Source organism: Papio anubis, chromosome 4 (assembly GCF_008728515.1).
Source record: "Papio anubis isolate 15944 chromosome 4, Panubis1.0, whole genome shotgun sequence".
NCBI lineage: Eukaryota > Metazoa > Chordata > Mammalia > Primates > Cercopithecidae > Papio > Papio anubis.
Window position 1 is genome coordinate 87,038,158 of NC_044979.1, and position 10,121 is coordinate 87,048,278.

Below are 10,121 nucleotides of genomic sequence, written 5' to 3' on the forward strand. Positions count from 1 at the left end.
ATTTTGTTCTATAAAGATGGGTATATGAATTTTCTCATTTGATATAGAAAATTTTACTGTTTTCATAATTAAACTTTCCATGGTCCTGAAAGAAACCTCATGTAGCTAGGTTGTATATTCTTTAACTGTACTGCTGATTTGTGTACTTGTCTAACTATGCTTTCTTCCTTACACAGGTTCTCAAAGGGAACCTTCCCTGGAACATGCTATTCAAATGGAATCCTTCTTGCTGAAGGTTAAGAAATTTGACCTATAATTTTAATTTTAAATCCAGCCAGTCTTTGCAAAGCAAAGAAATGGCTGGGCAATGATCCTTAAATTTCTCTGTTAATGAAAAGTCTGGGAAAGCTTTCAACTTCTTGTTGACTGAGAGTGGTTATGGAAAAATCTCAAAATATTCTGCATCCCTGTCAAACTTCTCACATAGTATTCATTTAAATAAATATAAGATAAGAGTGAAAAAGAGGAAGTCGAGTACCTGTGAGATAGTGAAACTAGATCCTGTAATGTCTGAGCTGATCAGTGTCTTTAGGTCTCTCCCACTAGGGTGATAATGCAATGTGTCCGCTAACCCAGGACAATTTTGAAAGTAAAAGGAGGCAATAAAGTCATTGGAATTATGGCATCTTAAAATAATATTTTGAAATGTATATTTGTTAGCCAAAATTGGTTTTATTGTGTAATAGATCACAAATAGTTCTATGAAAGATTATTCTTAGAAGTAAAATTATTTAAAGTATATTCATGTACATGATGGCAAATTATACAAATTATTCTTTGTATATATTTATGTTAATCATTTTCTTAACTGTACCTATCTGATACCAGGTGGGTGGTATTTTTTCTGGCATTAACTGTCTTTATTTTTTCAATGTGACCTCATATTTATTTTTTCGTAAAATTGCCTGCAATAATCTTCAAAGTCAATCTTACGATTAATGGATTTGGAACTGTCAACAGCTTCAATTTACTCTTCCTGTAGGTCATATTACATCCTATTTTTAATTAAGAAAATAATCTTTCTATAGCTGATGGTTTACGTGGTATTTGAGAAAGTCCAGTTCACCATAGGACAGTTTTAATTCTAATTTTAATCTTATTGAAATATTATCTCAAATATTGTCTCTTAGCCTCTGCTTAGAGTATCTTCTTCAACAGAAAATTTTACAAGATGAAACAAGTAAAATAAGTCATCTTGCCTTATAATTATTTTAAATGTTTCATTAAATTTCCAAGCTACAAAATTGTAGGGCCTCTCTATTTCATTCTATTCAGGAACAGAATATAAGTGTGTCTAACTATATACTCTTTTAATAATAAAAGCTATTTTTCTCTTGGAGTTGATTCTTTTGAAGACATTGTTCTATATTTTAACAAGTTTAATTGTTCACACAAGTCATTAGTTAAATAAAGGATTAGGATCACCTATTCACTTTGTGTGTGTGTGTGTGTCCATCTGTTTGTCTGTATTTCAGTTTATCAGTCTCTTACTAAGAAAATTTATATATATTTTAAAAAGCTGACAGTGGAAAGTAGATATTCCTCTTTCCCAGTCTATGGGTCTTCTTGAGGCAATAATGATTGCTTTCTGAGCCTTCTTCCAGAAATACTTTCTCTCTGTTAAAGCATGTCTCTATCTGTTTATCATCTCTCAATAATCAATCTATTTATCTCTTTATCTACCTATTTATATTTGTATATTAACACAAATGGTGCCATTCTATTAATACTTCTGAACCTCTTTTTTTATGTAATAATATTGAAGATTGTACCATATTAGGACAGGTATTTGGAAACTATTCAGTAAATGAAAGAGAATAATGTCTTGCCGAGAGCATTTATATATCGCTATTTTCTAAATCCTGTAGAGGCAAATAGTTATTTTTTAAAATATTGGGTTTGGAGAAAGAAGACTCTTTGGATTACAGGAATAGATAGCTCCAGAATTTGTTACTGAGCAGTGTAATTTTATACCAAACATTTAAATGAATAGTGTTTTTATAAGCCTCTCATAATCAATGTCTGTAACCTACAGGTTCTTGCTCTGTCAAAATTAGTTACACTTCCTGTTGCAAAATAATAATGCTTTATTTCCATTAACCATAAAGTCGGCCGGGCGCGGTGGCTCAAGCCTGTAATCCCAGCACTTTGGAAGGCCGAGATGGGCGGATCACGAGGTCAGGAGATCGAGACCATCCTGGCTAACACGGTGAAACCCCGTCTCTACTAAAAAATACAAAAAAAACTAGCCAGGCGAGGTGGCGGGCGCCTGTAGTCCCAGCTACTCGGGAGGCTGAGGCAGGAGAATGGCATAAACCCGGGAGGCGGAGCTTGCAGTGAGCTGAGATCCGACCACTGCACTCCAGCCTGGGGGACAGAGGGAGACTCCGTCTCAAAAAAAAAAAAAAGCATAAAGTCTCTGAACTTGCAGGGTAGTACATCCAAACACTTGATAAACCTGTGGTATTTTTACAATATACATGTAAATGAGATTTATTCCTTGGTATTTGCCCTGTGAACTAAATAAGATTAAGTAGAATTGTGCATGTAGCTTTTGGATTAGAGATTCAAGTCCTTCAATCAGGCTCTTACCTGTAGCTTGTGGTGATAAACTTTGTACTTTTCCCCATAAAAATGCTCTTATATCTTAAACAGGCGTAGCATTTTTTCCTCCCATGGTGGAGATCAGGGACCTAGCCTGGCCAGTTTCCTCAGCCCAATTCAGGGAGGGCCTGTTTTGGAAGACACGAATAAAATTAAAACGAATTGTGCGTAGCTGGGAGGCAGCCACAGTAAATCTGAAGTGAGATCTCCAAATAGTTCTCAAGTAGATGAAGAATAGATACAGATAATGGGAAGAAGAAAGCAGAGCCAGAGAGTAACAGAAGGAGGGAAAGGAGGGAGTACCCACTGGATTTGAGGAGGAAAGAGAGGTAGGGCTCTTGAGTGATGTGTGGGGCATTTGGCTCCATTCAACAGGCTGGAGAATATGGATGTGGTCGTATCATGAGATTAGAGGATAAAGAACCTTTTTAAGATGGCAAATAAGGTGTTATAATGTGACCCACATTTTAAAAGTTATGTTTTAATCTAAAAGAATAAATATATTCATAAGCTGCAGACATAAAAGCACCAAGCCATAGAACAAATAATCTTTCTAGGGAAACTATGAGTCTTTCCATAGGGAATCATTTTATTTTGATAGCTTCAAAAATTCTAATAGAAGATTATCTCCTGAAAGAGAATATAGCTCCTCTAGTTGATCTTATTCTTAAGGGCTAAATATTGTATATACAAATCTACAATGAAAATTTGTTTTCAAAGATGAATTTTAAAAGTCAACTAAATTGTATATTCTTATAAGTACAAATTGATATTTTCTGTGCTTGATGATTAAACCATACATTAACAGTCCTTAGTCCTGCTAAAACTCTTCATTCATTTCCCTCTTGATTTATTTATTTATTTATTTTATTTTATTTATTTATTTATTTATTTATTGAGACACGGTCTCACTCTGTTTCTCAACTTGGAGTGCAGTGGCATGATCACAGTTCACTGCAGCCTCTACTTTCTGTGCTCAAGTGATCCTCCTACCACAGCCTCCAGAATAGCTGGGACTACAAGCACGTGCCACCCATACCCAGCTAATTTTTGTGTTTTTTGTAGAGACAGGGTCTCACTAAGTTGGCCAGTCTCCCAAAGTGCTGAGATTACAGATGTGAGCCACTACACCCGATCCCTCTTAGTTGATTAATACAGAATTTTAAGTTCATATTTTTTGCCATTGCTATATATTGTTTTTATAGAATTACCATACAAAATATTGTTGGTTATTTACTTAAGACTGTTTTTCTTTCATATAGCTCTCTTTTCTGAAACATACTGAATTGGTTCAGCTTTTCCTTTTCTACTGTTGTGTTTTATATTTAAGGTGGGCCCCATAGCCAGACTTAGGGGCTAGATTGATTAGTGTATTTAAGTAGTTCTTAACCAGGGGACATTTGGCAATGTCTGGAGACATTTTTGATTGTTGCGATTGGGGAGGGTGCTATGGGCATCTAGTGGGTAGAGAGCAAGGAGGATTTTAAACCATGTACAGAATAGCTCCCTCCAACAAAGAATTATCCATCCCAAAATGTCATTAGTGATGAGGCTGAACTCCTGGTCTACTTTTACCCAATCATGGTGGTCCCCTTCTAAATCACTGTTGGTTTAGGCATAAACATGTGATATAATTCTTGCTGATGAAATAGGGGAAATCTAAGGAAAGTTTCTACTCATTAATAAAAATCAATAAATGTAAAGAAAATGGCTCCCTTTTCCACTGATATGGTCATATCTGGATGCAGTGTATTGAACTCTGACAGCCACCGTAGTTTCATGAGGATGATTAGGAAAAACCATGTTGATGTACCTTAAAGAACCTGAGTGAAAGATGGAGAGAATCTCTGTGCGTGTGTGTGTGTGTCTAAATATCAGAATCACCATTTTAATCAGCCTCCAGCCTGAAGCTGTCATATCTTAGTGTTTTTTCTAAGAAAAAAATTTTCTTCCCATTGTTTAAGCCAGCTGAGTTTTTGTTACTTTTAGCTATCAGGCAGTATCCTAATTGATAATATTATTTAGCATTTGCTTATTTCATAATTACATATTTAACTTTTTTGACATTTAGTTTCATTTTTGATTGATTTTTCTTTTATGTCGTATCTTTATCATTGTTTATTTTGCTTTACTAATAGGCTGGGTAAAATTTTTTTGTGCATATAATTTTAGAAGAAGCGTACACTGGTGATATTAATTAATCTTTGTAAGTCTAAAGTGCCTTTTTGTTCATCTCCTGGGGATGGGAGCTTGTGTGAATGTTGGATTATTCATAGTTCAGTACATTTTAGATACAGCTGTTGAGGGTTCTGCCTATTTAGTGTGCACCATCTTCTACTTGGTATGGAAGAAAGGTTTGAGGACCATCTGTCGTTATTATGTGACCTATTTTTTTTTCTTGTCCAGAAGCTTGTAGAATTATTTGCTTGTTCTTAAAACTAAAAATGTTAATCAAGGCCAGGCGTGGTGGCTCACGCCTGTAATCTCAGCACTTTGGGAGGCTGAGGCGGGCAAATCACCTGAGGTTAGGAGTTCGAGACTAGCCTGGCCAACATGGCAAAACCCAGTCTCTATTAAAAATACAAAAATTAGCTGGGCATGGTGGTGCGCACCTGTAATCCCAGCTACTCAGGAGGCTGAGGGAGGAGAATCGCTAGAACCTGGGAGACGGCTGCTGCAGTGAGCCAAGATGGCACAACTGTGCTCCAACATGGGCAACAGAGCGAGACTCTGTCTCAAAGAAAAAAAAAATGTTAATCAAGATCAAGACCATTTCCATCACAGGTATGGCGGCTAACACTAGTACTAGCTCCTTATAGCTGCTACTGCTAGAGCTTATAGACAAATCTAAGAATCAAAAATTCTCATTGTGATGAAGAGTGATAAAGAAATTATTCATACTCTTCTAGGATTTGATAACTTTGTCAATACGGTACTGCAAGATATCACTGATTTTGAAATCCTACCAGAAGAAAGGATACTAAATTAGATCAGATTTCACTAAATGGAAATAATATAATAATGTTGGTTCATGGAGGAGGAGGACCTGAAGTATGAATGTGTTTCCTTGACTTATGCTGGATTCTGTTTTGTCTTGTAATGAAAAGAAAATAGATTTTTTTTTTCCGCCTTTTAGTGTTTAGATCTTATAAAACTAAGTTTCCTATTAAGGGAAATGTTTTGAAGGCATATACCCATTTTTTGTAAGTTAATCATGATTATCTTGGAAAAAAAGAAAAGAGTTTCTTTGAAGATTAAAATGGAAGTGTTTTGGTTAAAAATTTCATCAAGATATTATAAAATATAAATTGCTACTTCTTAATTTTGCCTAAGACTCAATAAATGTGTTTAATTATAAACACCCAAGGCTGTGTTCAGTTTCTAGAAGTGTTTCTTCTTATCATCTAGCTGGTTATTGAGTTTCATTATGATCAACTCTTTATTTCTGGAAAACTTGTTTTCCAGATTTGAGATGTTCCTCGACTTATGGTGGAGTTACATCTTGATAAGCACATTATAAGTTGAAAATATTGCAAGTTGAAAATGCATTTGATATACCTAAACTACTGAATATTATAGCTTAGCCTAGCCTACCTTAAGTGTGTTCAGAACACTTATATTAGTCTTCAACTGGGTAAAATCATCTGGCAACACACTGCACTGTAGAGTATTGGTTTACCCTCCAGATTGTATGACTGACCGGAAGCTGGGGCTCACTGCCTCTGCCCAGCACAAGAGAGTCTGCTACTACATATCACTAGCCTGGAAAAAGATCAAAATTCAACATTTAAAATATGATTTCCACTAAAGGCATATCGCTTTTGCACCATTATAAAATAGAAAAATTGTAAGTCAAACCATAGTAAGACAGGGACCATCTGTATTGGAAATCTGACATTATTTGCTATGTGTCCTTTCTAATTTGCATCTCTCTAGCCTGCCTCCACAGAGACCTGAATTTCTCGTTGTTTTTTTTTTCTTTTTTTTTCTTAACCGATTTGATCCTTGTAGTAGTCAGTTTATTCTTTATTGTTCCCATTACAGTAAAAAGGTTAGCAGTCACACTTTTCATTTTGAAACCTCTTTTCTAGTTTCAAATTGTTTTGTTTATGACTATAGATCTTGTTTTTATATCTGTATGATAAGATGCTTCTGTAAGGGGTGTAGCCAGCTATTAAGCCTCCAGAGTGACCTCATTTCCTAAGCCTGCACCTTTGCCAGGTTTACACTGTGGGTGCCTTTGTAGCTCCCCACTGCATGAAGACTCCAGGTTTTAATCCACTTCCTGGAAATGCCAGCAGAATGAACAATTTCTCCCACAAATCATCGCATGACTTAGCTTTATTTTCAGGCCCCACTGCAAACCTGTTGGAGGCAGGTGGTGTCCCTTCACTTACGCTCTACAGGCTGTCTTTTATACATATTAGATTATGGACGTGTCAGTCCTCACACTCTGATCTTGTCTGTGCTGTCTTAGATTTCTTGAATTTTCAGTTTGACTAAGTACATCTTTCTGTCATTTTCAAGAGGGTATAATTGTTTCCTTACTATGTTCAAAAAAGAAGAATGTGGGCTGAGTTTGGCATCTTGTACAGAATGCTACCATTTACTCCACTTTAAATTGAACCTAACATAGGTTGAGTGACTTGTCCAAACTCACAGTAAGTAGCAGAGCCTGGTCTTAAACTTAGATCATTTGAATCCAAATTTTGTGTTCTTTCCACTAGGAAGGCAGTATGCATAGTAGTTAAGAGTGGGAGTCCTACAGAAGGAGAGTAGACAGGTTCTAACATCTGGAGGAGTGGGCCTATAGGGGACCATGACAAGGAATCGATTCTCCAGTCAAGCATGAACATGAAAAGAGAATTTTCTTTTCACACTTTACCTTACAGTGTGACCACTGATTTCAATCCCACCTTTTGTGATGCTTCCTCTAACAATGTTGTCATTGCCTTAACAATTGTCATGACTTGTTAGTTATGTGAGGAGAAGTGATCATGGGGCCATTTGCCCTGAGCATCCAGCCTCCAGTGGTCCTTCTATTCTGGGGCTAGGATGTCTGGGTTCCAATCCTGCTTAGTAGCCACCGTGACTACAGACAAATTACTAATGCAAATAGAAATGATGATAATGTTTATCGTACAGAAGTGTTGTAATGATGAAATGTGAGAGAACGTGAAAAGTGACAGCAGTCAGTACCTTCCCAAACATGTGGGCCTACCTTAGAGCAGGCTCTTTGGTCTCTTTGGTAGTTAATGAAGATAAAACAGCAAATACAAAGGTCAAGTTGCTCTCTTTTTTGGAAAAGAAAATAAATGAGTATTTTAAAAATGATAGCTGATGAGTTCCCAATAAATATTAGCTTCTCTTATTTATTATATAACTATTATTCAAGTGAGCCCACTAAGCCCAGAAACTAGTGAGAAAACTCTTTTAGCAATCAGATGGGCTGATGTATTAGGTATTTTCCCAAAACACGATTTTTTAGAGGGTAGACTTCTCTCAAGATGAGTAGGAGCCAGTTTTGAAAATTCATGATTCAAGTACTAATTCCATTTCAATTTTAAACAAGTTTAATTCAGTTTTGTTCATGTTTTTCTTGGCCCAATAAATTATCCTAGTGAACTGTTTGTCTGCCGAGGAGGTGGGTTTACAACCTGAAGAGTCAGTTTGAAAGTTCAACAGGAGCTGAGCTGAGCTACTCTCTGACTCTGACATTAGATGTCACTGCAATCAAAGGAAAGTAGAGCGGGCAACCTAGCAGTGAAGTGAAACTTCAATGTGGTGGAGGAAAGAGAAGTGTTTAAATTGTGGTGCAAAGTTCCTGGATAAGAACTTGTGACATGATTTGCGTATCCACCTTGCCATGGGGAAAAAGGAGCATTTTAATATATGTATGGCAACCGCATTCATTTTCCTAAGACATTGACTAGGAAAAACTCCTAACCACTTTGCACATCTTGGTATTTCTTCCCCTAATAGATGATAGAACTGATAGAGGCCCTCAAAGATTTTCAGTGCAGAATATTCCTAACAAGTTCTAAATGATAATTTTACGGACCAGATCACCAGGTCTAGTTCTTCTGAGCTTAATTTAAGGCTTAAGTTGTCTTTCAAATATTCTTCAATTATATACTTTATCAGGTATTTCCAAAGTTTCTTTGCTTAAAGATGTGAAGAACCCCAGGTTACTAGTATTTGTGTGTTAAAAGTAGAATTACCAGATACATTCACATTTGTTTACTTAAGCAAAATACCTACAAACAGTTGGAGGGCAGGGGACCAAACTAATGTTTCCATTTATTGCTAGGCAGCTGGGTGAACTGAAAAGTCCATCCTCCCAAGGGATATTATATTAAATGTATCTTGTTATGTGTGTGAACTGGCACACACTATTGGAATAGATTCAGAATATCTAACAATTGGTGCGGCATAGGTACCAATGAATTAAATCTAGTCATGGCTAGTGCTTTCAGTGGAAAATAAGGGCACTCCATATGGGTGTAGGGAGGATCCGATGGGGAACAACTGCTGTAGTACCTATTTATCAACTCTTGAGGGAAGTACTTTGACATATTAATAACTGGGATGACTATACCAGTATTTATTGGTTGAATATCAGCCTGCGTATGTATAACTTGGCTTATCAAGAGCCCACAAGATCTCTGGTTTAGGTTCCAAGTATAAGTATCAAAGTTCATTCTCATTACCCTCTTGATAATGGTCTGAGCTGCTAATTTTTACATTGCTTTAGTGGTGGGAAGGTCCCACATGGAGAGAAATATGAAATATGCAGAGAGAAGCTTGGTCTTTACATGTCTACATCTATTTTCAAGCTATGATGAAGGCCTTGATTCTGATGGGCATCAACAGGCGGATACAGCTCTGAAGATTCAGAAAGGCAGATTCGTGTCTAACATAACTACATTACCTTGGTGATCCCAGGAAGTAGACTGATACTGGGGATAGGAGTGGGGTTCTCAGTACTGGTGACAAAGTTTATTTTAAAGTGCCTTGATTTTTTTCCTTTGCTGTACGTGAGAATTAATGCAATATATGTAAACTGTTTCATGTAGATTGGTTGAAGAAGAAAGACTGGATGGCAAGGGCCTAAGAGCAGGCAGTTTTCATGTTCAAGGTGTTTTTGCATCATGTGCAGTGCTTAGATTACTGAGTCCATAGTAATTACCTAATTGTTATTTGACAATTGGTTGATATTTTTGTTTTCTGTTGGTTATTCTCATTGAGAAGAAATGGAAGTATTCAGAAGCTGTTCTTCTGAATACTTGTATCATTTTCTTGGTGATTCCGAACCAAACTTACAGCTAAATTATCTGGGTTATGTTAATCTTTGCATGCATTAAAACTGCTAAGTTTTTATAATGGAAGGAAAGAGGACTACTGCTTATATATGTCTCAATGTGTCTGTGCCACTCTGTTTTAATTATGTCAAGTGTTCACTGACAAAAGGATGAATGGAGCATACAATTTAAAAATATGAACATGTTATTAATATT

At 36.3% G+C, this 10,121-nt stretch overlaps 1 pseudogene; it reads left to right on the forward strand.

Moving 5' to 3' along the window:
• The first annotated feature begins 5,302 nt into the window (after positions 1 to 5,302).
• LOC110742853 lies at positions 5,303 to 7,158 on the forward strand (annotated as a pseudogene).
• The last annotated feature ends 2,963 nt before the right edge of the window (positions 7,159 to 10,121 follow it).